The 27,582-nt window shown below is 39.7% G+C and overlaps 1 protein-coding gene across 7 annotated transcripts in view; it reads left to right on the top strand.

Annotated features, from left to right (window-relative positions):
* The window catches only part of ARVCF (ARVCF delta catenin family member), a 736,316-nt gene that overhangs the window by 255,043 nt on the left and 453,691 nt on the right, over positions 1-27,582 (top strand). For all 7 annotated transcript variants that reach the window (XM_063454427.1, XM_063454432.1, XM_063454430.1 and 4 more), the window contains one exon: positions 2,743-2,807. The gene's annotated coding sequence lies outside the window, so the exon portion shown is untranslated. The remainder of the gene's footprint in view (positions 1-2,742; positions 2,808-27,582) is intronic.

Raw genomic sequence — 27,582 nt, forward strand, 5'->3', positions numbered from 1 at the left:
TGTTTCTTATTCTTTTCCCCATGACATTATCTGTTCTTATTCTACCCCTGACATTATCTTACTAATAGCAGCTCATGATACTTCATAGAAGATATATGAAACCAGAGTTCATTAACTTCTTGCTACACAGATTTGATGGCATTTCATAGTCAAAAAATGGTCAGAAGAAGCCAATAAGAGGTTTTAGATGCTACATATTTAGTCTTCCGCGGATCATAATAAGATATTATGCTAAAGAAGATCTTCTTGCTCCTTTTTAGGTACTGAGAGATGACAATAAAAATAAAAAATAATGAATAAATAACATTGTGCTATTAAAACAAATTATATGTACATCATATACGTTAATGGCCTCATGCTTTATTACTTTATTTGTTCTATTATATATGTTTGTCTTTTAAAATAATCCATAACAGTACAAATTCTCGTTATGTGCTTACGTATGACCAAATTGCAAATATTCGCTCTTTGTTATACTGTGAATTACATTGCTAATCGTAATGTGTTTGTGAATTGTTTGAAAACCAGCAAAACTGAATGGAGAAAAAGGAAATAGGTCTGTAGAGAATGGTAATGGAGGATTGGGAGACAAGAAAACGTTCCGGTGTTTTACAAAGGAATATAATTGAGAATATAACAGTGGGTCTTTTTATTGTACTGATGCTTATATGTATATTATAAACCATATAATAAAATAAATAAAAGGCTTTTATTCGATTTCTCTCCCTCTTCTCACTCATTCTGGTACTTCTTTTTTCTGGGATGTATTCATTGTTGGGCAGTTTTGTTCAGGTATCAATTGGATTCTGTATGTGGAATGATACTATTGTTTTCTAGTATTGATTATACATATCTGTGATTAGTATTCATTGTATATATCTATTGCTCTATCTATGCTTAGGCTTATTGGTGCACTTTTTTGGATACCTGTTATTTTGTACTCTGTCAATAAAGTACGTTTTTATTGATATTGTTGTGCTCATTCATTACTATTGATCCTTTGTTTGTCTACCTTTTATATCACTAACACAATTTGTTGATGGTCAGGGGCCATGGTAAAATCTACACAAGAATATCAGATTGTGTGAGTAAGATGATACAACTGTAAAATGTCCCATAGGAAACAGGTACTATATCTTGGCGTGTGTGATCATAGTTCTGCGTGTCTTTGCTATGCGGAAATGGGCAGCACTACTTGTTGCCAACAAAGAGATTACTAAATGTGAACCTTTGTAGGGATATTTTGCATCTGGACTCAAAACACTTCACAAGTGATCAAATTCTAACCATAGATTGCTCCTGGTAAAATGTGATATGACATTTAAAAGGACACTGTATGTACCCAGACCACTTCAGGTAATTGAAGTGGTCTGTGTGCTTTGTCCCTTTTGCACCTAGTGCTGCAATGCAAAAAGGTAATCGGCTCTGGGGAAAGGTAAGTAAATAGAGGGGATTTAACCTTTTATTTACTAGGGAGGGGGTTGCAGAGGGGGCGATAGTGCCAGGAATACAGCTTTGTATTCCTGGCGTTACAGTATCTAGTTTGTTCTCCCTCTAATAAAATCCTGTACTTTCCTTAGTCTAATGCTGTGGCATCTGAAAAAACTGTAGCATTTGACTGATGTGTTGGCAGAGTTGTTCAGAACAGGTCCATATAAGAACAGTGCGGTGTTAGCTTCCCAAAATAATTTACTGCCTTCGATAAGTCCAAGTTAAGCTAGAGTAGGGTTGGATCTAAGTTCTAGTGAATAGTAGGTTATGTGCCATTAAATGTCCTGCAGATAAGTAGATTCCACCAAAGCACATGTGTTCCAACCTTTTTGGTAGTGTTTATTTGGTGGTGATAATAAATTAACAGAGCCAGTTGGGCTTCTTTCAAGTACATCTGCTAATGTGACACCGACAGAGATTCCATCCTTTCTTTTTCTATGCATTAGTGATTTGGGTACTATCCTGTTTGTTTACGTGTTTTACGGCATGCATTTGGGTTGTCTTGCTTATAGTCCGGTTTATTGTATTACATTGGAGTTAGCATATTGTTGGCTCAGCAGACTCAGCTTTGCAAAGAAAAAAAAACGCTTATTAGTAGACTCTATTTCAATTCGTAATACAAGTAAGCAGCAGTGTCATAGCATTTCCATTAACCATATAACTATTAGAATGAGATCTGAATCTCTCCCGTTTAAATCACTGGGGCCCACATCGCTGCCAGCTTGAATCGCTATCACTGTTAATTGTCTATTGTAAGGGAATAGAGCAGACTGCTGGTTTGTCTGCACCTCGCTTTTTAGAGGGTCCAGGGAAGCTGAAGTGCATTTAAACAGATCATACCTCCCAGCCATATTATCTTTGTTTGTTTTTTTGTTTGATTTTTATTTTGGACCATTTTTTCTCATCCATATTATCCAGTATTTCTTTGTATCATTAATATTAATTTGCTCGTGTTGTGAAAAGTGAAGTGTCCTGTTGACAGTTATACTCTTACATACAACATTAGGAGGTATGCTGTTGGAACGGATGAGTGGGCCTCAAAAGGTCAAAAGGGCAGGACCAAAGTGGCTTGTCTGGTCAGCAGTTCTTGACGAACGGCCTGCTAAACCGCTGCCAAAATCGAGACTGTAGGGGGTTTGCCCCTGTATTTTTTAATCCACTGTTTTTGTCAATGTGTGTGTATGTTTTTGCTTGTATATTTAAAGTAAAATGTAAACTACAATGCTTAATATATCCTTTTACGTTTTCCAGATAACAGATCCACACCAGGAGTAATAATACACAGCTCAACGACGCAGAGAAATTGATGCTGCATTGTAAGTGTACCTTCATATTTTTTATTATAAGGATTACATTGTGAAAGCTATAGTTTGCTTTACACATCACTGTGTGTTTGCTGACACACTTTGGATCTACAGCAGTAATAGGGTTGTGTGAAAGGTTTATCCTAACATTGATGTGTATGTTTTCCAACCTTTTTTACAATGCTACTATGATGTTTGGTAACTCAACAGCCTTTTGATGTAATTATTTTGACTTATTATTCTTTTCTTAATTACTATTAGCATGTCTACTGCACAATCTATAATTATTGTGGGGTTTTTTACAAATATCATGTTTTGACCCAGATAGAAACATAGAATGTGACGGCAGATAAGAACCATTCGGCCCATCTAGTCTGCCCAGTTTTCTAAATACTTTCATTAGTCCCTGGCATTATCTTATAGTTAGGATAGCCTTATGCCTATCCCACGCATGCTTAAACTCCTTTACTGTGTTAACCTCTACCACTTCAGCTGGAAGGCTATTCCATGCATCCACTACCCTCTCAGTAAAGTAATACTTCCTGATATTATTTTTAAACCTTTGTCCCTCTAATTTAAGACTATGTCCTCTGGTTGTGGTAGTTTTTCTTCTTTTAAATATAGTCTCCTCCTTTACTGTGTTGATTCCCTTTATGTATTTAAATGTTTCTATCATATCCCCCCTGTCTCGTCTTTCCTCCAAGCTATACATGTTAAGATCCTTTAACCTTTCCTGGTAAGTTTTATCCTGCAATCCATGAACCAGTTTAGTAGCCCTTCTTTGAACTCTCTCTAAGGTATCAATATCCTTCTGAAGATATGGTCTCCAGTACTGTGTACAGTACTCCAAGTGAGGTCTCACCAGTGTTCTGTACAATGGCATGAGCACTTCCCTCTTTCTACTGCTAATACCTCTCCCTATACAACCAAGCATTCTGCTAGCATTTCCTGCTGCTCTATTACATTGTCTGCCTACCTTTAAGTCCTCAGAAATAATCACCCCTAAATCCCTTTCCTCAGATGTTGAGGTTAGGACTCTATCAAATATTCTGTACTCTGCCCTTGGGTTTTTACGTCCAAGATGCATTATTTTCTAGTGCATTATTTTTCACCATTTTTCTAGTTTACCTAAATCATTTGCCATTTGGCTTATCCCTCCTGGAACATCAACCCTGTTACATATCTTAGTATTATCCGCAAAAAGACACACCTTACCATCAAGACCTTCTGCAATATCACTAATAAAAATATTAAAGAGAATGGGTCCAAGTACAGATCCCTGAGGTACCCCACTGGTGACAAGCCCAAGCTTCGAATATACTCCATTGACTACAACCCTCTGTTGCCTGTCACTCAGCCACTGCCTTACCCATTCAACAATATTGGAATCCAAACTCAAAGATTGCAGTTTATTGATAAGCCTTCTATGTGCAACAGTGTCAAAAGCCTTACTGAAATCTAGGTAAGCAATGTCTACTGCACCACCCTGATCTATAATTTTAGTTACCCAATCAAAAAAATCAATAAGATTAGTTTGGCATGATCTCCCTGAAGTAAACCCATGTTGTCTCTGATCTTGAAATCCATGTGTTTTTAGATGTTCAACAATCCTATCCTTTAACATGGTTTCCATCACTTTCCCCACTACTGAAGTAAGGCTTACTGGCCTATAGTTGCCCGACTCCTCCTTATTACCTTTCTTGTGAATGGGCACAACATTCGCTAACTTCCAATCTTCTGGGACTACTCCTGTTAACAATGATTGGTTAAATAAATCTGTAAATGGTTTTGCTAGTACACCACTAAGCTCTTTTAATAGCTTTGGGTGTATTCCATCAGGTCCCATTGACTTATTTGTCTTTACTTTTGACAGTTGAAATAGAACCTCTTCCTCTGTAAACTCACATGTAATAAATGACTCATTTATCCTTTTTTTTAACAGAGGTCCCTTTCCTTCATTTTCAGCTGTAAATACCGAACAAAAATATTCATTGAGGCAGTCAGCTAGACCTTTATCCTCATCTACATACCTTCCTTCTTTTGTTTTTAATCTAACTAATCCTTGTTTTACTTTTCTTTTCTCATTTATGTATCTAAAAAAAGTTTTTTTTTTTTACATTTTGTGCTCGGATTTTTTATTTTATTTTAAGTTTGACGGGTATGATGGCTTTTTATTTGGCCTTTTTTGGGGCTGAAAAATAAAGATTTTAGAAAAAAGAAGACATCAAGACTGTGCTATTTTCTCTTCTGTGTGTGATTTGGAAGCTCTTATAACTTGCTTAGCCTCTTTCTGCCTAATCTTATAGGTCATTCTGTCTTCCTCACTCTGGGTTTTTTTATAATTACTAAATGCTAACTTTTTGTTTTTTACTATTTTGGCCACATCTGCGGAGTACCACAGTGGTTTCTTGAATTTTTTGCTTTTACTGACAAGCCTAATGCAATTTTCTGTTGCTTTTAAATAATCCCATTTATTTTGGACTCCATTTAAGTTGCTCCAGTCTGATAATGACTCCATTTGAATAATGATTTCCATTTGTTAAGAGAATTCAATCAGCCATGTAGTTCTATGACCACATATCTTTTTCTTTGAAAACCTTTTTTATAAAATCAACAAAAAAGAAAATAGTTTTTTGCACCACACCCGAAGTTTTCACATGGCAATATTAATTCACAGCTTCATGAATTTCCATTTATTTGCTTTTTTATTGTTTTCAAGGGACACTGTAGGCACCCAGACCACTTCAGCTAATCGAAGTGGTCTGGGTGCTGTGACCCTTTTGCACTTAGTGCTGCAATGTTAAACAATGCAGTTCCAGAGAAACTGGAATGTTTACACTGCAGCTCTAAGTCTGCCCTCTGTGGCTGTTGTTGGGGATTAAATCAGCCCGGACCCTTTGTGCATGATGGATATTTGCCAACTCATTCAGAGCTCTGGAAATTGGAAATGAATAGCAGAGACTTGTTCAATAACCAATTCAAATTCCTTTATTACGCAAGTTATATTTATAACCCATTTTCATAGCAGGATGGGAGGGGCGAAAAATGAGCATATGGGCGTGACAATAACAAAGATTGTTTTTCACAAGTTATAAACAGCTGTTTCTAGTTATAATCTTTCGTTATATAAAGCATTACATATTTGATTAAAACCAGATATTTACAAATACCGATATCTTGGACAATTAACAAGGACATTTCGAAATCAGTACTTTTCCCGTTACTAGGATTTTATATAAATCCTATTTACGAGAATAGGAGATAAAATGCCAAATTTATTCTTGGTTCAAATTAACACTTATATGAACAGCTAGGATAGATAGCAAAATGGATATTCGTATCTACAATTCCCCTCTTAGATCATATCATGATCTACCTTATGGTAAATATCCATGGGAGGCCTGCGGCAGAGAAACGAAAGGAGGTATATTCAGATCTGCTAATCACGTCTGCGGGACTTTTGTTATTTCTTCACCTCGATTTCCCCATTTGCTCTGTGCCGTAGGTTTTCCCTTTAAGAGGAGTTCGAGCTGTTGATTTCAGCTTTTTCAATTATCTGTTGAATACATCTTTCAAGTGTACAAGTTAAATATTTCAAACAGCTGATATGTTAACCATTTTTGAACACACTGAACATCATGTTATCTGTATCTTGAGCCTTGGGTCAATACAGGCAAAGTGTATTATTCCCAACAACGGGAATATTATTATTATTATAATTCATAATGTAAGCTCATATAGTCAAAACGGGAATGATATATATCCCCCTCTTTGGACCAGGGTCTTGGATTACCAGTCCACCCGGTGATCTGGGGCCAGGTCAAAAAACCCAGTGGCAAAATCTCATATTTGAGGAAAAAAGCACATCTGGGGATACTCTGAGTGAGAACCATGACTGTGTAGACATGTCATCCCCTCACGTTGACAGCATTAGTGACTTATAAAACCCGCACTTGTAAGTAAATAGCTCGGGTATCGGGATTGGGAAACACTTCCTGATTAGTTTCAAAAGGACCATTTACATATTAAATCAAGAGATAACTTATAATCAGTTTGTAATTCTAACAATAATCCCAATCATGACCTTGTGTCCTATGCCTCCTAATCACATCCCTATTTCGACGGTCCAGTCATATCCATACTTAATAAATGGGAATCCATCCTTGGTACACTCAACATACATCAATGACACACATAGTACATCCATGCCTGAGTAAGCTAACACTTCCTCTCTCTCCGGCTAACTCTACAAAAATAAAAATAACAAAATAGTTCAATAGTCCAGCATAGTCCAGAAAAATAGAATAAGTCTTTCAAGAAGTATAAAGAATGTTAGACACCATAAACTTTGTTCCATAATCTTAGACACCATAACATAGCTAAGGGTAGCAATATGGCTGACAACAAGACAATGTCAGCTTCCACATAATTCTTAATTCCTCTGTTTGCTGGATGTTCACCACAATGCTCTGTGCAACACCCCAATTGTTGGAAGGGTTAATACAGAAATAGCGGCATTAGACAGCACTGCACCTTCAGGACTTTCCAAGTTAGTTTATGTCCTCATTAAGTAAGCATCTCAGTTTCTTTGGCCAGCATGGAGTTTGACCAAACAGATTTAATTGCAAAAAAGGTAGGTAGGCAGGTAGATCAGCCAGAGAGATTGGTGTGTAGTCCCAAATATCAGGTGGCACAAATACTCCAGTATGGTCTCTATAATCATACAAACACAAGGATCAGTACGACATCAATAAATTAATTATCTAGGCTAAACTCAAGTTAGAGACTAAAGTTAAATCCTAGTTACGGGAAAAGTACTGATTTCGAAATGTCCTTGTTAATTGTCCAAGATATCGGTATTTGTAAATATCTGGTTTTAATCAAATATGTAATGCGTTATATAACAAAAGATTATAACTAGAAACAGCTGTTTATAACTTGTGAAAAAAAAATCTTTGTCATTGTCACGCCCATATGCTCATTTTTCCCCCCTCCCATCCTGCTATGAAAATGGGGTATAAATATAACTTGCATAATAAAGGAATTTGAATTGGTTATTGAACAAGTCTCTGCTATTCATTTCCAATTTCCAGAGCTCTGAATGAGTTGGCAAATATCCATCATCCACAAAGGGTCAGCCACTAGAAGGCTTCCGGAATCTAAACTGACTTTTGGTCCGTTATCTGACTCTGGACGTCCTCACCGTCCTCCAGCGTCAGATTTTCCCCATAGGAAAGCAATGAAAAATGCTTTCCTGTGGGGAGGTCTAATGCGTGTGCGCGGTTATTGATGCGCATGAGCATTAGGTCTCCCCCGTCGGCTGACGTCAGCGAGGGAGGAGCGTGGGTCGAGCCTGAGTGGCTGAAGGAGCGCGGGGGGGTGGGGGGGGACGGACTATAGGAGCCTATAGTGCCAGGAGAACTGGCTTGTTTTGCTGGCACTATTGCTAAATAAACCACGTTATGCAATGTATCAGTCCCTCAAAGTTTGGCTCACTGCTGCCATCTTGCTTTTAGAATAAATCATAAAAACTGTGTAGAAGAACTCACCATAGTGACAAAGAATATTTAATTATATTCTGCAAAATATATTTATGTTTGGAGAATCCAATGGCATAAGAACCACGTAAGGAAGCCATTTATCCTCACAACAGAATCTAGATCATAATCACTGCATAGAGAAACTTGTTTTGTTTTTTCCATTTTTTTTTTAATTTTATATCAGACTGTGGATCACAAAATATAGTAACAAAGTGACATCAACAAAATCATTCAATGACTTTATCAGGCAATACAAGTGAGAATATAAGAAGATACAATAATCCCCTTCATGGTTCATGTTATTGACAAATGTCGGGTGTCCTCTGTATACTTCTGATTATTATTGTTTGCTCTCAATTTTTCACTTTGTTCATTCATTCATGTCATGTCTATCTTGTCTGTAAAAACTTAATAAAAACTTTGATTTACTAGAAAAACAAAAAGAAAAGAAAATAATCCACCCTCCCCAACATCAGGATTTCTATAATAGGGGGCAGTGTAAAAACTGGCTCGTGGCCACTATGTTAATCGGTAGACAGACTGTCGCTAGTCATGAGCACCTGGGCAAAAATTGCAAATAAAGAGGAGAAATAGAAGCATTGTTTAATTTCTCCACTTCTCTGTATGCTTTCTCTATGCTCACTGCCAAGTGCGAGGGATAGCGCTAATAACAACGACTGTTTTCAAGCCATCCAATCACAGTGCTCTGTGTCATTTTACACAGCGTGGGAAAATTCCAAAGAACTTTCCCACGCTGTGTAAAATGACAAAGAGCACTCTGATTGGCTTAAACCCACCAATCAGAGTGCTCTTAGCCTAATTGCAGGGCAGGGCAAGACTTTATAAGCCTTCCCCCGCCCTGCGTAGCTCAGTCTGCGCGGAGCCCTCCATGGGTGAAGATGGATAATTTTTGCGCTCTTTTTCGTCTGTTTGTTTGTTTTTTTTACATTTTGTGCTCGGGTTTTTTATTTTATTTTAAGTTTGACGGGTATGATGGCTTTTTATTTGGCCTTTTTTGGGGCTGAAAAATAAAGATTTTAGAAAAAAGAAGACATCAAATAGTATTTTTTTTTTACAGGTTAGTTATTTTATTCCCCCTCACTATTTTTATGTTGAGGGGGGTAGGTAGGGGATAGTTTGATTTGGGTGGGGGGAGGGGTGACTAGGGGCTTGGGACCCCTAGTCACCTTGATTCGGGGGGGGATTTTCATTTAGGGCCCCCACCCGCCGCTCAGGGGTGGGGGCCGGGGGAGGACAGTAGGTTCCCCCCTTATTGTTTTTTTAGGGCCCCCACCCACTGCTCAGGGGTGGGGGCCGGGGGAGAGGACGGTAGGTCCCCCCCCTCTCTTTATTTAGGGCCCCCACCCACCGTTCAGGGGTGGGGGCCAGGGGGGGAGGACAGTAGGTCCCCCCCTTATTGTTTTTTTAGGGCCCCTACCCACCGCTCAGGGGTGGGGGCCGGGGGGGAGGATGGTAGGTGTGTCCCCCCACCATTCTTATCTAGGGCCCCCACCCACTGCTCAGGGGTGGGGGCCGGGGAGGAGGACAGTAGGTGTCCCCCCCCTATCTTTATTTAGGGCCCCCACCCACTGCTCACGGGTGGGGGCCAGGAGGGGAGGACAGTAGGTCCCCCCCTTATTGTTATTTAGGGGGCCCCCACCAGCTGCGCAAGGGAGGGGGGGGGGAGGTTATTAGTTCTTTTTTGTTTTTTTGTTTTTTTTTTACATTGAGCAGCCACAGGTATAGCGAGTAGGGGCATATTATTTACTAATACTAAGTAATCTTTACTTAGTATTAGTAAATTTGGCTGAAAGACCAATTTAGGTCTTTCAGCCTTTTAGTAGATAGCTCCCTGATACCGTGGGAATTAGGGAGTTATCTACTAAGCGGCTGCAAGATGCAGCCGCGGCAATGAATAGGATCGGAGTTTCATTCATTAGAATGAAATTGCGATCCGAATCAAGTGCCGAATTGCGTTCTAAAAGAAACGAACATACTGTTCTCATTCAGTTAGAACGCAATTCGGCAGTTTTGTCTAAAATGACTGGAAGCATCGTGGGAACACTGAGGAAAGGTGAGAATTATGGGAAAATTTCTCTGACCAGCGGAAATGAAGCACACTTTGCTCCTCCGCTGGTCAGAGCTGGTCAAGCGGAGGAATCCACCATAAGGCAAAGAGTCCCTACTTTGTCTTATGATTTTAAAGAAAACTAAAGAAGACAGGAAGAAAAGAATAACAGATCCTGAGAGAGGGGGAGAAGAGGAAGAGATTGAGGAAAGGTAAGTTCGGCATGACAGTGCCGCTTTAAATGACTATTCCTCAGGCCTCCTGGCCAAATCTGGCCTGTCAATGCATGACCACTAGCCTGGAGACTCCAGTATACAACGTTACATGTAGCGACAACTGACCATGCATATCTACCATCAAAGGAATGGTACAGTCGTCCAATAGAAATGCATCACTGTTAGGCCCATGTTATGTGAGACAGATCTCTTCCTTAACTTTATTACAACTGGTAGTTTGTGAAGCATGAGAGGTGGTGACTGGAGATGGTCTCACATCCCGTGGTCTCTCCCCACACGCAGAGCTGTGTGTGTGAATGGTGAGGAGGTGAGCAGCAGGCACAGAAATCAGACAATCTCTAGGTATGCTGCTTGGAGTAGGACTGACAGCTGTAAAATGGGGAGAGACAACTGGGGAAGTGTGAAAAGGGCACAGACACAGGGAAAAGGAGTAATGGAAATGATAAGGGGTGGGGGGTGATAAGAAGAGAAACAAAGGAAAGGGGTGATTGTGAAGAGTGGTAGGATATGTGGGAGGTGAAGCAGAGGCACAATTAAGGAGGATGAAAAGGAGATGAGATTTTTCGAGAAATTCTACAGATTTCTTGTAGCAGCCTGCAACCAGACATCAGAAAGATTATTTACAAGAATCAACCATCCCATGGACATCATATATAGTGGTACCCTGTAAGAATTTAATTCAGTCATCTGGCCCTCTCTCTGTGAAAATGTTGTGTATCCCCACCTTAATGCCTACATATTGCATTGTGATTTTTTTTAAATATTTTTTTATTTTGGGCTACAAGCTAACACTCATCCCACCGTGGGTGCTTTTATTGAGTACTCGAGGTGAAGGAAAGTTGGTGCAAAACCACTATTGTTTTCTGTGGTGCATTGAACATCTATTCTAGCACAAGTGATTTCTGCAAAGCCATCTGCCACAAGATATTTGAGATAAACTGAAAACATCTCCTAGTAAACCCACAAGACCTTTCAAAGTCATACTCCAATTCCAGAGATCATAAAGTGCAAGCACTCCCCCAAGGTTTTTATTGATCTGCATTCATTTTGGAGGAGGGGAACACGTAATCTAATCGATTTTGCTACAATTTGCTCAAATTGTATTGTATTTACTAACTTACTTGTTAGCCAGCACCTTTTCCTTTTATCAAACTGATGTAACATTCTATGCTTGTCATCACTTTTTAGATCTAGTCTTTCTTCCTTCTAAAAAAGGAATGTGTTGATCACATTTGTTAAAGCTATTTTTTGTTTGCTTAATCAAAAGAATATTAATTCCTTATGAACCAGTGGTGTGCCATGTTTTCCCAAGACCCTGTTCTCTGCAGAACCCATGCTGGCATTAACCATCCAGTGAATTTACCATGAGCAACTCTATGGAACGTTTGTAATGCTAAAAAAGTCAGACATTAAATATTAGAATAGGATCTCCGAGGAATAAATTACTATTATGACACAGACCATCATTAGTCTTTCACAAGTTAATACTATCTTTATCTCATGCATAAAGGGGGTGGTTTAGGTATGTTATACAATAATATAATAAACGGTTCTATTTCAAATGATATTGGCAAGTGCTTGACATAAATTAATCGCTGTAACGTAATAAATTATCTGGTGTTGCTAATGTATGACCACATTGATTGTATGGAGTTGCTGCCTAATTATGAAAATCTTTCATCTTTGTTCTACAAAAATCATATTTGTGTGTTGATGAAATCAGGGTGGCTGCGTGATTCTGTTTGTGCTTGATGTGCTTGATGAAACCTTTATTTGTGCAACGTTAATTACTCAATTTATCTGGATCAGATGTTACTGTGTGATGTTGAACCAAAACAGTAAACCCAAACATCATTTAGACAGATAATAAAAAAAAATGTAAAAAAAACAGAGATTCTTAAAAATTCCATTTTACCGTCAGTAATGCAACTCTGGAATTTGTTTCCAGAGAAAGTAGCAACATAAAATATGTTCTAAAATGAAATTGGATTTTTGTTTTTTCATTTGCGGAAAAATAAATACATGCTTACCTCATTTTGTAGTTGATGTTAACCCTTCGAATACTGAATTAGTTGGTAGATCAGTGTATTTCTGTAGATCAGTGTATCCAGGCGTAAGTTTTGACACTGCATTTATTGGCACCCTCTGTTTTATATGAATTAAAATGCAGTGCAAAGTTACTGATCCTGCAGGAAACAGCTTGTTAGGAATTACGTTTACGTTGGCTTTATCAACCAATGTTTTAAATGACCAAAGAGAAACATGTTTATTTCTAGAGAGGGAGGGGCAGGAAAACTCTAGAGATACTTGACCTACTGATAACCGTTTGTAAGAATGTAATTTGGAAAAAGAACATAGAGTTTTTCTACACAAAATCATTTCTAAGTTAATAGAATTTTAAGGGGTACTTTAAAAAAACATGCATCACTTTGAATCACTTTGAATGACACATTTGCCTCAGTCTATAAGGCTTATTCTTTCTTATGTTATCCACACCCACTCCAGGGTGGACACTGATCTAACCAATCATAGTCGTATCCCTAGGAATGCTGGAAATGTGCATTGGGTATTCTGGAAAGTTGGATGATCTCTTCACCTTGCAACTTATTGACAGGGGGAGAAGAGAGGGAGTCTGATCAGTGTGATTCATGCAAATTAGACTCTGGTGTTGGGTTTCTCCCTACCGCTGCACAATGACCTGTTTGTGTCATTAGTGGACTGGTATGAAACTGAGATGAGTGTGTAATAGGGAGGGGTGTAGGCAGAATAAACTCTTCTAGCTGAGAGACGTGCTCAACAATGCAATATGACAAAGTTTATTGTACGTTTATAAGCTCTTATTACATGCCTTTCAAAAATATTTTTGCTTTATTTTAGTTTGTATATATATCATTTTTTTTTGTTAATCTTTTTTATTAAGGTATTGAAAAGTATGTTATAGAAAAAAGAAATGGGAGTCATAGCAGATGGTACATAGGTCACATGCAGTGGGTTTACCTAATGAAATAAACTCCCGAATAAGTCAGCCTCATTTGTAAAAATAAAAATAAAACAGAAAATCAAGCTAGTCAAACTTCATAATTACTGTACAATTATTTGATATAACATATTCAGGCTAGGATAACCTGTCTAGACAGGAATCAGAGTTGTATCTAAGCAGTAGAGAAATCTATCTAGACAAGATGGTCACTGTTGAAACAATAATTTTACAACACATGTTATGTCATTTTACATGAGAAATAAGTAACTATGAGTAACATGCTAGGCAGAACTGCAGAGTAATATGCCACTGGAGTGAGACTTTCTGGCGTGGTATGCTGCAAATGAAATAAAAGTAATGAAGGAAAGAAAAAGAAGAACACAAAGCTAGACACAATACAGCTTGGGATCCATTGTTGGAGTTGCAGACCACCATACAGTAGGCCTTCCGATTTAGCTTTTAAAGATATCGGGAAGCATGTAGTAAGCAGGTAGTGGCCATTGGGTTTGTTAGCATGATTATGCCAAGGAGATGCCATGCTCCTGCCCAGGCCAGTTCAAGGACCATCACATCTGAGCCAGGGGCTCAGATACTGAGTGCAAGTTGTTCCCATGTGGGAAACAACGTAAGTCCCGGATGATCTGGACCTAGTCTGGCCAACGGCCCTCCTCTTGTGTGGACAGTGTCATGGGGATAAGCCCTGTTTGACCCTTAGTTTGGGAGTGCAGGTAAATATAATGCCTTGCATCAGAGTGATAGTGTTGCCTGGAGGGAGCCCTCCTAGTTTCTCTGCCCAGCGTCTCCAATCACCCCCTGCAGACGAAGCGTGAGAGGCCATCAAGCGTTCTTCTAGACAAGCCCAGAAACACTCAAATATCGCCTCCTGCAATGTCAGGATAGAGCAAATATGTACAGAGAGCTCTGTACCGTCTGAGGTCATGTTCCTATATGTATGAGTGTTTGCCCCACCATCATAGTCTTTACGAGGCTTCCCTTCAGTGACCATCTTGGAGCACATGTGGTGGGAAGTCAGCACCTCGGGCTCATCTATTTCTATGGCTAAAATACTAGTGGGGAAATGGATATCTCCCAGCAGTCAGGGGGGAGCGCCAGCCCTGCAATGTGCCTTCATGGACCGGAGGGGAGATCAGAGATCTCTCTCTCCGGTCCGCAGGCACTGTTTGCTGGCCGCCGGCAGGGGAGGGAGAGAGAGAGGACCCGGGGGAGCTCAGTCTGCAGCTCCTCCAGGTCCTTCTCTCACGAGCACGGGGCTAGAGTTCACTCTCACCACATGGACCACCAGGGATTCTCCACTGGACCACCAGGGATCGAGAAATGTCCCCCCTCCTCCCTAAACAAAGGTAAGAAGGGAGGGGGGACATTATGTATATTTTAAATAAATAAAAAAATAATAATTTTATCAAATTTAAAAAAAAAAACATTAAAAAAAGCCCCCCATCCTTATCACAAACATACCCTACACACACACACACATTGCCCCCCACATACATACGCTGCCCTCATACACACACACTGCCCCCACATACATACACTGCCCCCATACACACACGCTGCCCCCACATACATACACTGCCCCCATACACACACATTGCCCCCATACACACACATTGCCCCCATACACACACATTGCCCCCATACACACACATTGCCCCCACATACATACACTGCCCCCATACACACACATTGCCCCCATACACACACATTGCCCCCACATACATACACTGCCCCCATACACACACATTGCCCCCATACACACACATTGCCCCCTTACACACACACTGCCCCCACATACATACACTGCCCCCACATACATACACTGCTCCCATAGACACACATTGCCCCCACATACATACACTGCCCCCATACACACACACCGCCCCCACATACATACACTGCCCCCATACACACACATTGCCCCCATACACACACATTGCCCCCACATACATACACTGCCCCCATACACATACATTGCCCCCATACACACACATTGCCCCCACATACATACACTGCCCCCATACACACACATTGCCCCATACACATACACTGCCCCCACATACATACACTGCCCCCACATACATACACTGCCCCCATACACACACATTGCCCCCACATACATACACTGCCCCATACACATACACTGCCCCCATACACACACACTGCCCCCACATACATACACTGCCCCCATACACACACATTGCCCCCATACACATACACTGCCCCATACACATACACTGCCCCATACACATACACTGCCCCCATACACATATACTGCCCCCATACACACACACACTGCCCCCCATACACACACTGCCCCCACATACATACACTGCCCCCACATACATACACTGCCCCCACATACATACACTGTCCCCATACACACACATTGCCCACATACACTGCCCCCAATACATACACACACCCTACACACACATTGGCCCCCCACACACATACACTGTCCCTACACACAAACGTCCCCCCAAACACACACTGCCCCCATACACACATACATTGCCCCCCACTCACACTGCAATGCACACACACACACTGCCCCCCTAACACACACTGCCGTCCTCACGTACACACTGCAACTTTCACACACACACACACACTGCTCACACAGTCCTTCTTACACAAACACACACACACTGCACCTCTCCTCCTATGCCCTACTACAGCCCCATTTTCAAGCAGACCTCAGGTAAGTTGTCAAACTGTTCTTAAACGGTTTGACTACTTACTCTGGGAGGGGGTCCCGGCAATACTGGCACCATAACCACTACACTGAGCGGTAGTGGGTATTGTGTCTGGATTATTTCTCTAAATAATCTGCAAGTGCCCCTCCCGAGGTCAGGCTCTGGATCCGCTACTGGGGGGAGGTTGTATCTGGCAAACATATAATACAATACATATAATACAAATACAAAAAGAAAAGTCCTGCGCTCAGTCCCATCACTCCTGGGCAGCAGCAACGACCACAGTACACATCAGCTCCAATACATGTAGTAAAAACCAAAGAAAAAAAGTTACCTGCGCTCTCTCCTTAATCCCTATGTATATTTAAACAAATGGAGGTAATTTAGTTACTCCAATGGCCACTGGAGGGAATGCCCGCCTGCCAACGTCAAGGCAGACCTCCCTAGACGGGTCCTACTTTGACCCTTCACCTTGCTTCCTTGAGCTTTTGGCAAAGATATCTCTAAGGAGACAGAAAGGGGTATTTTTTCTACACACCCCTATATACTTATTAACCCTTAATAGGGAACACATGGGATGGGCGGCAGCATTGTAACAAAGCTGTGTGATACAAAAAGTAAATACAAATACAAAAATAAAAGTCCTGCGCTCACTCCCATCACTCCTGTGCGGCAGCAACGACCACAGTACACATCAGCTAATACATATAGTAAAAACCAAAGAAAAAGTTACCTGCGCTCTCTCCTTAAACGCTATGTATATTTAAACAAATGGAGGTCATTTAGTTACTTCAATGGCCACTGGAGGGAATGCCCGCCTGCCAACGTCAGCGTACCACTAACATATTTTGTTTGTTTTTGTGTTTGTTTTGTTTTTAAGTGTCTACAAGAAGTTGTGATTCCCATCTGGCAAACATATAATACACTCGCACATCAAACCTGCAAATCAGGGGTAGTGGAAATTGATTCCCTTAGACTCAATGTACCTTATTAAGAGGGTCAATTAGGACTTATTTAGGACTTATCATTATACAATTTTTTTTTAAATCAGTATTTTGTAACTCAAAAAAACATAAAGCACTGAATGTTTGTCTGTGTAGATATGGGCAGGGCCGAGCAGCAGCTGGCACATTCACTCACTATAGATATCCTGGATTACGGTAAATATATCTCATCGACATCTGCATTGTCAAGCATAGCCATCTATGTCCTGAATGTTTATCATCGAAGTCCTTATTTTAGATGTGTAGGTTGGCCCCCACTAAAAGGGGCTTCACTGCATCTTCCAAAGTGATTTAATCTTTTCAGATTTTTACGATTCCACTTACAATTCCACCATATTTTAAGAAAACACCAGCAAAGGAAAGAATAGTAACATCTAAAGAAAGGCTGGAAAAAATAAGTTTGTCTTACATTTAACCCTGGAGTAACAGTGATAGCAGTAGGACAGCAGACCATTGCAATCCGCTGCAATCATCTTGTATCTGAAGTATGGCTATTAGCATCAATCTAGCATAGAGCAGGATGGAAGATAATTATTTGTATCTTTATTGCAAACGTATTTGAGACTGGTTACTGCTGTGTATCTCTGAATCCCATGCTGTTTTGGCTCAGCTACTGAATACAGAAGGCTTCAAATGTGTTGGGAATAGAATGTATTAAACTTGGCATGGAATTGATGTGTTATGTAAAAATGATCCCTAGTGGTGGAGACAAAATAGAAGATTATGCCTGGGTGATATTCTGCTACAGAAATCTTTTTTGGCAAGACAATGTAAGCTGAGTATGAAGACATGCTATTTTTATGTAGTGAGGTGGAGGCAATGCAAGATGTGATACAGAACCAGCTGACTCCTGCATGTTTGTGTTTGGTAGCATGTACTGACAGTATTTCTGACAATCTCAACCTGATATTTGTGGGTAAAATTAAAGGCGAACAAGAATTTTTTTAAATTCTTTATTTTTCATTTGCAAGGTATAACAAGTCGGCTTGAAAAGCCATGATCGCTGTAACAAGCGTGATAAAACAGTCAGCATATATCAATTACATGGCCTATGTTTGAACTGCAATTTTATAATTATTTATTGAATATCCTGCAGACCTATCTGTAGTGGAGATGTGTAGTTCGTGGTGTGTGGGCTAGGATCATGCTATAGTAGGTGTGCTCGGTGTGCCGCAGATGCCTACCGGCGCTGCCTTGTTGTGGTTGTTCAGCTTACTATGTGTCCAGTGCGGACGGTGGCATTGTAAATGATATGTGCTTGACATGGAGCTAGGAACTTGTGTCTCGTGACACTTTAGATGAATTAAACTGCCCTGTAACCCGGGGGGGGGGGGGTTGGTGCCTTAGTGGCCTGACTTCTGTGTGTTGGTTGTATGCGGCGCTGTGTGGTCTCGGGTACTGTAGGTGCCTTGGGAGTATTAGTAATTTACAGCCCCCATGTTGAGAGAAAAGGGGTGCCGCTTAATTCGGGTCCACCATAACAAGTGGCCGCGCTGCTGTGTGATAAAGAGTGTACACCCTAAAACAAGGCGAACAATTTCCCTTTAAATTTGTGCTGTAGAATTCTGCGCCTAGGCTGCACCCATGCTGAACTATGCAGGAATATGGCATGTAAGTGGAAGTAACCCTTTTAAATGGCAGAATGAATGCATTGTCAAAGTTCTTACGTTCAAGAATGGTTTATATGCTTGTCTCAGAGCATTGCTAAGGGAAAATGTTACAGCAAGTGAATAAGTAGATCAGATGTATTCTAGTGTATGATGTACTTTTATTGTATTTTTGGTTTCTAGCTGTAGACTTTCCTAAGACTCTTTTCTAAAGGTTAGAGAGGACAGCATGACTTAATGTCTTGTGTCGCATTATTGAGAACGATAATGCAGACAGGAGACATGTTCCTTTGTTTTCCAGACTTATTAAGTATTAAATTATAGCAATATGTCTATCCACTTCTCAATTACAGTGCATTATGTCACTTGGTCCTAATTCAAAGATTGAGCATTGTGTATGTGAATGGGGAGATCTTGTCAATGTCAAGATTCCAGACAGTTCTTACCATCCGACAGATACCTCCCAGCATTTAAAATGGCAAGTGGCATTGGAAAGATACATGTGGTGACATGACTGAACTGACCATCCCTGCACACGTCTCCTAATTCTCTGCGCTTTTTTTTAGTACATGTGCACAATAGTCACAACTGAATATTTATTCAGGTTTCCGCCAGACGAGAGAGTTGGGCACCAAGGCACAGGTCCAAAAACAGAGCTGAATGTCCTGGAACTGGACACTTGGGAATTCCACTATCACTGTCTTCTTCTGCAGCTTTCTTCTTCTGAAGCGGGTTAGGAGGCATTTGTCCTGCAGAGCTCATCTGCTGTGGAATAACCCTCCATAGGACAAACTGGGTAATTATATCTGTTCCTGGTTACAAGTATTAAATATGTTTTGGTATTTGAATTCTTTATCTAATGATGAGTTTCTCATCTAAATGTATTATAACTTAATTGGCTAGGTGCATTATTATTATCATTCATATATCACCAACATATTTTGTAGTACTTTACTATTATAGAAAGATGGTATTTGAGAGGTGGAGAAGGCCCTGCTCAAGCAAGCTAACAAGTTATTTAAGGTAGGCAGAGATATATATATATATATTGATAAAGACCCAGGAGGGTCAAAACGTTGATTTCTGTTTACCACAGTTCATGTATTCTTTTTGAATGCAGTAAATACTTTTTTCTCACTTGAATGAAGACCTAGTGTGCTCCCTTTATTGCTTTATATATATATATATATATATATATATATATATATATATATATATATATAGGAAACATGGGGGGATGGTTGCACTCACCTAAACATGCTTAAATGGGGTGCTGCTGGGGGCCATATTATACAATAAATACACAAGATCCAGCGCACTCTCCTATCTACTAAACAGCAACTTCAATGTTGACAGATTTTATTAGTTTGTAAAAGTTTTTTTTTTTAAAAAACCTAATCTAGGCAAAAAAATGGGGATTTAGTTACATTATATGATCATTAGATGACTTACCCAGGGACACTTACTGGTAAGGTGGTCTGACTGATATTCAAAGCTGTGTTTGATGGTTCTAAGACAGTGTTTTTAGCACTTCCTATAACAATCCATGGCTGCACTGCTATGAGTGGTTCCAATTAGAACAAAGAGACTGGACATCCCCTTGCAAAGCAGAACAGTAAATAGCCAGAAGTCTCCAGGGCACTGCTGGCTCCTCATTTATGTGTATAACGCATCTATTCCACAAACTCAGGATAAGGGGGGGGGGGGGGGGGGAGAGGAAGTGACATAAAAAATAACATGTCTAGTATATTATCTTATAACTTCTTTGACGTTTTGAGAACACAACTTGTTACTAAGGTTTTGTGCCAGAATTTGGAATGCCGAATCACAAATTACATTGATTTCTTGGGCGACAATACAGTATTTCAGGGTTACTAACATGTGAATTGTTTAATTGGAAATAAAATTTCATTTAGAATTTTAGAGTGCATTAACCAAACAGCCTTGGAGAAGTTTAGTTTATTGGGACTGATATTTAAAATTCATTTTCAGTTCACTTTGAATGGCTCACAATTCACATTTTAGCGAGTAAACCTTTTTATGCAAGCTCAGGTTTTGGATGATCTCTGCAATGTGTATAGATGCACTGTGCTCTCATATTCTCGTCTTAAGAAGTAGTGCTTAATGTTGTACTTTCTACGTTTCATTGTCTATATAGCAAAGGATGTCAGCATCCTTAATGGAGAGATTAGGGAAAGTGCTAGCTCTTCCATAAAGTTATCATCTGTCTCTACAGTGATTATGCCAAACAACCAATTATGTATTAATTTGCAGTTTACTTATCGTGAGCATTTTGAAATAACATTTAAATGAGCAGTTATATTCTCATAAGTTAATGTGCTAAGCTCCATTCCTGTTCAATAAACACAATGAAAGCCTTCATATTTCTTGACAAATATAATCTACTGTTGTTTGGCTTGACGTACGTATCGGCTGCCTGTAAAACCTAAATTGAATGATTGAGTCTTTCACACTGTAGCTGTACTCATAGCTGGAGAACGAGATTCAGAAAAATGATAGAGAAAACAAAGAGAGACAGTGGTGCTATATAGAAATAATGGTGATATTTATTAAATACATTAAAATGATCCATATTTTTTAGGAATATATTTGTCAGAATGGGCTTTACATATTAGAATAAAGAAGTGCCATAGATGTGACTTATTTATTCTCATTGTAACAATTTTTACTCACTTGCGAATGTTTGTATAGTTGAAATAACACAAAGTGGGCACTTTGAGCACTACAGCTCATTGTAGTGGTTATGGTGCTTTAAGTCTATGCCCTTTCAGTGAGTACACTCCTCCATTTTTTTGGTACTCTTTCTTGTTGGAGATTTATAAAATGTTTTAGGTGCTTCTTACTGTAATGTCTGTGGCCTGTGTGTTTTACTTGGCCCGAAATAAAGATTGTAAAACAATAGACTTTTTAAATGTGCCTGTTTCATTCAACATACGTTTTACATAGAATACAGTAACAGAAACTTCCTTTCAATTTTATGAACAAACCAGCGATACAGTTACAAATAGTAACATATTTAAATCAGTATATTGTGAATAATATATGTTAGGATGTTTATTATATTTCTCCTTCTGAATAGATATATCACAGTTGCATAGCTCTATGTACTTTACCTGCGTTCCTACAATGTGAAACTGGTGGGGGAAGTAGGCCGGAGATTGTATGAGTCTTAGTGAGCATTCTGCTCTGTACTCCTGTGAGCATCCTGGGCTTCATCCATAGTCTTTGGGTCTGACAGCGGAATAGTACATAATACAATACCACGCTATATGTTACTATGCCATACTTGTTATATAGTGCAGTAAAACAAACAGTCAGTGGAATAAATCTGTTGGTTAGCAAGCTGAGTGCAGTAGTTTCTGAGCTAGGCCTTTGTATGATGAGCTAATCACATACCTTCCAACATTCCAAATAGTCAAAGAGGGACAACACTTTAATTTCAGGAATGTATGTGGGACTACTGTGGCCAGGTGCAGGCATTTCCGGAGAAATTCTTGTTAACGAGAATGATGTATCCTATTTAAACAGACTCGATTTTATAAACATATATTTTAGTTTAAAGACACATTAACTGGGAGTATTATTGCTGTGGAGCTCTGTTATACACTCAGGCCCACCAACAATATGGCGATCCTAGAAAAGAGGGACAAAGGGAGTTGGACCTAAAATAGGAATTGCCCCTCCTAAATAGGGACACTTGGAAGGTATGTAATCACTTTCTGTTCACTGACCAATTACCGTCTTGGGTACCTGATTCCAAATTGGTTCACTGGGTCCTTAGCTCCTGAGAGAGAGCCTGGGGTAACACAAAGTATTCAGTCATATCACAATCACCATGTAACATTTAGTGCCACAAAGTCCCCAGCCTAGAGGAGGTGATATGAAAATAAAATAGCTTAAATTAATATTTTGTTTCCATTCATCGTGTATTGAATACACCCCCTAATGGTTGTTTTGCGTGTGTCTGTATGTGTTAGACCTTGAACTGTTTGGTTACAGAATGGCTAAGGATCATGTGGGTTATAATTCTACGTTAGTGATATTTAGAGGACTAGTTGTTGCCTACCCCTGTATTAGACTGTATCAACATGAATGACGAGAGTTGCGATGAATTATTTATGACTAATATAGCTCCTGTCCTCTTCGGCTTTATTCTCCACTAACTTTAAGGCAAGAAAGCGGGTTGAGTAGCATTTTTCCTACATCAGCTGTGGAATAACCCTCCAGAAAACATAAAATCAAATTAATAAAAAAATAAATAAAGTCGGGCATAGATATACATAATGCATATTGAATTTCCAGGTCTTTTCTGTATGGCAGTAGATTCATACATATATTCAGTTTAATATGCAATGCATTATGTATATCTATGGCTGCAATAGAAGAGTAAATATCCTCGGCCTTTAAATTGTAAAGCTAGGATTCTCCTTGAATGTTTTTTTTCCTGGGACTTGGACATGTGTTTGTATGCTGTATCAGTGATTTTATAAAAGGTGAGGGAAGACCCAATCGATATTTTCTAATTAACAGCGCTTCATTCTCTGCCATGCTGGAATCCTGCCTATGCAGTAAGGGTCTTGGTTTCTCTGTATGTGTGTGCAGTCCTCTGCTAGGTTATATGCTGCTTTTTCTTTATTTCTTACTCCACAGATGTCATCTGTTTAGTTTCGATATATATAACATGTGTGTGTGTGTGTGTGTGTGTATAAATATAATATATAACATTTGCTAAAAACATAGCTGGATATTTTTTTTCAGCTAGCTTTAATTTTTATTTTTTTTTACTCAAATTTTAAATTCACTTAGAATTTTTACCAATTCCAATTTTAGTGAATAGCCATGTCAATTTTGTTTGTATTCATTAGGTAGGCAGAGAGGCCTGAGCATGAAAGCCAATCATTTCTTCTTTTTTGCGAGAAGTTTTCATAAGAAATCATAATTAGATCTTTTCATGTAAAATTTACTGTACCTGTGTTATTCCACTCCCAAACAGCATTTCATCTGTTTCATCCGGTGTAATGAAGGCACATAACTCTTGTTATTATTAGAAGTAGTATTTATAAATATACACAGTGTATAAAATATATAATCTATAAAATGTACATCCTCATAGCTGTCTGCGTAATATTCTGTGTATTCCTCATTCTTGAGTCCTCTACCAGAGGCCTGGAAGTTTGAGGGTTCTGCACTGTATCTTGGCTGTTCCTTGAACTGCACTCTTCTGAACAGCGATCTCAATGTGTTACCTGGAACCTCCTGAAGTCACTCTTATAATCTGGGGATAACAACCCTAAGGACTCAGGGTCATATCTGGGACTACTACTGCCTTTACTGTCCACATCTTATTTAGTTCCTCTTGCAGTGCTTGGTATTTGTCCACCTTCTCATGTTCCCTCTTCCTGATGTTATAGTCGCTGGGTATTGCCCCTTCCACCATTGCAGTCTTCCGTTCCTTGTCTACCACCACGATGCTGGGAGTTGATTGTCCTCTACTTGATTTTCTGTCTGGATCTGGAAGTCCCGCAGGATCCTACTTCTGTCATTTTCAACTACCATTTGTGGTATCTCACATCTGGACTTAGGGAGGTCCAGCCCATTTGTTTCAGTACACAATTCCAGCAACGTGGTTGTGCCTCTCAGTGTATGTTGTCCCTGCTAACATTTTGCACCTAGATACGATGTGCTGGATTTATTAGGAGGCCTCTTTGCACAGTCTGCACTCTGATCCTGTCTAGTGTAGTAAATCCCCGCTTCTATTGATCTCGTGCTGAATGCCTGTTTTTGAGCTGCTAGGATTATTATTATTATTATTATTGCCATTTATATAGCGCTTTACAATATTATGAGAGGGGATTTAACTATAAATAGGACAATTACAAATAAACTTACAGGAACAATAGGTTGAAGAGGACCCTGCTCAATCGAGCTTACATTCTATAGGATTAGTGCCTCATAGCTGTCTTTTAGTCCTGCTTTTTTCAGCTACTGGTAAGATTTTATATTGGGAACCTTATCAACTATCTGCCAGTGGTACACCCCATGGACAGGTTTGCCATAGAACCTCCTCCTTTTCTGCTTCCTTTATCTGTTGTTGTCTCAGGCATTCCATTAGAAGTTCACTCAAATTTGCACAAGATTTGATCAGTTATCAATGTGTCAGGGAAAAACACCATACGTTTATTAATTCAACAAAGGAATTGTAGAAAACTAATAAGCACATTTTAGTTCAAAGTATCCAAATTTGAAAACATTCAACTTCAAGCTGTTTTGTCTAGCATTTCCATATCACAGTTTAGTTAGTAACACCCTTGTATTTTTTTATAGAGATGATTCAATGACCACAAACGTATTCTATAACTGTGAGATACATAGGGCCCTAAAGGTGCACATTTGTTAAAAAGTCACGGTCACATTGTTGGTAAACAGTCAATATTATCCTTTGCCTCTGTCCTATGCTTAGTGTGCAGTCTACCCTCTTGTTTCACTCTTGATACCAGCTCTCAGTCCCTTTATAGCCTAGTGTCACCATTTTCCAGCTTATTTTTTATAATCTCTAGTGACTAAGGCCCCTGAAATCCTTTACGATTGTAGTGTGGAACATCTCTGGAAATAGCATTTTGCTTTTCTGTAGTATACCTATCAATGATGATTTGGAGCTATGTAGGCCATTTGCACAACAAAACACATTGTGCTATGGTCTGTAGAGCTTTGAGCAGCTGAAACAAATGGCCGTTAGACACTGCTCTAGCAAATAAAGGAAATTGCAGATTTTTTTTTTCTCCTTTTTCTTTTTCTTTAATTAGTTACCAGACATAGTTTGATGTTTCTGCTCTATTTCCCCTGGCAGGCGACTGGAGGTTACAATTCTCGACAAGTACCTTAATTTTTCGAAGTAATTCCTAACTGTACTCTGCATCGCATTCCTGAAGTGTGAGATAATATCATCCCTGTGTCAGTGGCCAGTCTGCAGCCCAGCAAGGGATTAACATACTAATCTGGATACTATAATGTTTGCAGTCTTTAGTCTAGACACATGTAGAAAGAAAGGTTTAAAATCAGATTTATATCACCTGTCTATATAATCCACATATATTCACATGGCTCTCTGTTTGGCTGCCAATCTCTGATGTGCCTGTTATTGATGATAACATCATGACAGTTATTCATGCTGTACTATTACGCTCTGTGCTTTGCCTCCTGCTCTGAATTTTTATTTTAGTGACACATGTTAATTATTAATCACAATAAATAATGCATTTTTTCATTGAATAGAAGGAACACAATTTTAATAATTTTATTAATGGTGATAATATTAAAATGTCACAGTCAGGTGTATGAATTGTTTATTAGATTTGTTATAACCCCATACAATTAAAACTCCCTATCAAACAGTAACACCTTTTCTGGATAATCCTTTTATGGCTCCAGTGCCCTTATTTTTTAGGAGCTCAGCATGCTTGGTGTGTATGACAGTATCACAGTGTTCCACCGCAATAAAACTCACACTAATGACAAGTGCGATATTAGCATCAAATAGGGCCTCCAGCTCTTTCAGTAGATTTTGGATGTATGCTTTACTGAAAGGTAAGTCCTCCAGGTGGGAATTGGGGCTTACCCTCTTGCTCACAGGTAAGTGCTCTAGCAAGGGATTAGGACTTGCGCTTACTCCACTGTGCCCTATAGGGAACCGGGAATCATCAGGATCGCTCTTCTAAGATGCAGTGTTGGACTCCTCCCACATGGGCTCCATTTTAGCAGGCCACGTCTGCAGGAGTACTCAGAGCACAGTGCCAATATCCTTAGAAGAGGTGGCTGTGTTGCTCCTGTGAGGTTTGGAGTTCTTTCCCATTGTGAATGAATAACTTTAGGGAAATTATAGCTAGTTTTCGTGGTGAATATGCATACATTTTTCAATACTCTTTAAAGAGCTCTAGGCATGTGGGTCTGCTTTGATCGGTAGCTAGCTCTCCTCCCACCCTCTCCCACACTCCCTCCTTACAATAATTGCTATTTAATGCACGCTGTCAATGTGGATCTGTCACGGCCACACTCGTTCGCCACGAGTTGCGGCCGCACCCGACTGGTGCGACCGTGCCGACAATCTGAGCTTACCTGCTCAGCGGCAAGTCAGGAGCCGCTCCGCCAGGTTTTCCTGGCTGCCTGCCCAAAATAAATATGGCGCCTACCATGCGGTCGCAACCAACAATGGTTCCCGCCCCCCTAGGGTCACACGAACGTGCGTTCATGACGAACGTCACGGCGTCGGTGCACACGCACTTTCTGGGGTCAGAAGACACCTTCTGACCAATCACAGTCAAAGGAGGGATATTTAAGTCCCTGAAGCTTCCCAGTTCATTGCCCTGTCGTGATTTCCGTTCCTGGTTCCTGAGAGTGCGTTTTCTTGTCCTGTTTTTGATATTACCAGTATTTTGACCTTGGGTATTCCTGACTATTGTGATTTCTGGTTTTCCTGACTTGGCTTGTTAAACGGTATTGTATATTTCTTGACCTCGGCTATTCCTTGACCATTCATTCTCTGTCTTTAACGTATTAGTCCGGCCATTCTAAGGACCGGTTTACGTTCTATCTTTTTCTGTTCTGTCTATGTAGATGTTAC

This window comes from Pelobates fuscus, chromosome 5 (assembly GCF_036172605.1).
Source record: "Pelobates fuscus isolate aPelFus1 chromosome 5, aPelFus1.pri, whole genome shotgun sequence".
In the NCBI taxonomy this organism is placed as follows: Eukaryota; Metazoa; Chordata; class Amphibia; order Anura; family Pelobatidae; genus Pelobates; species Pelobates fuscus.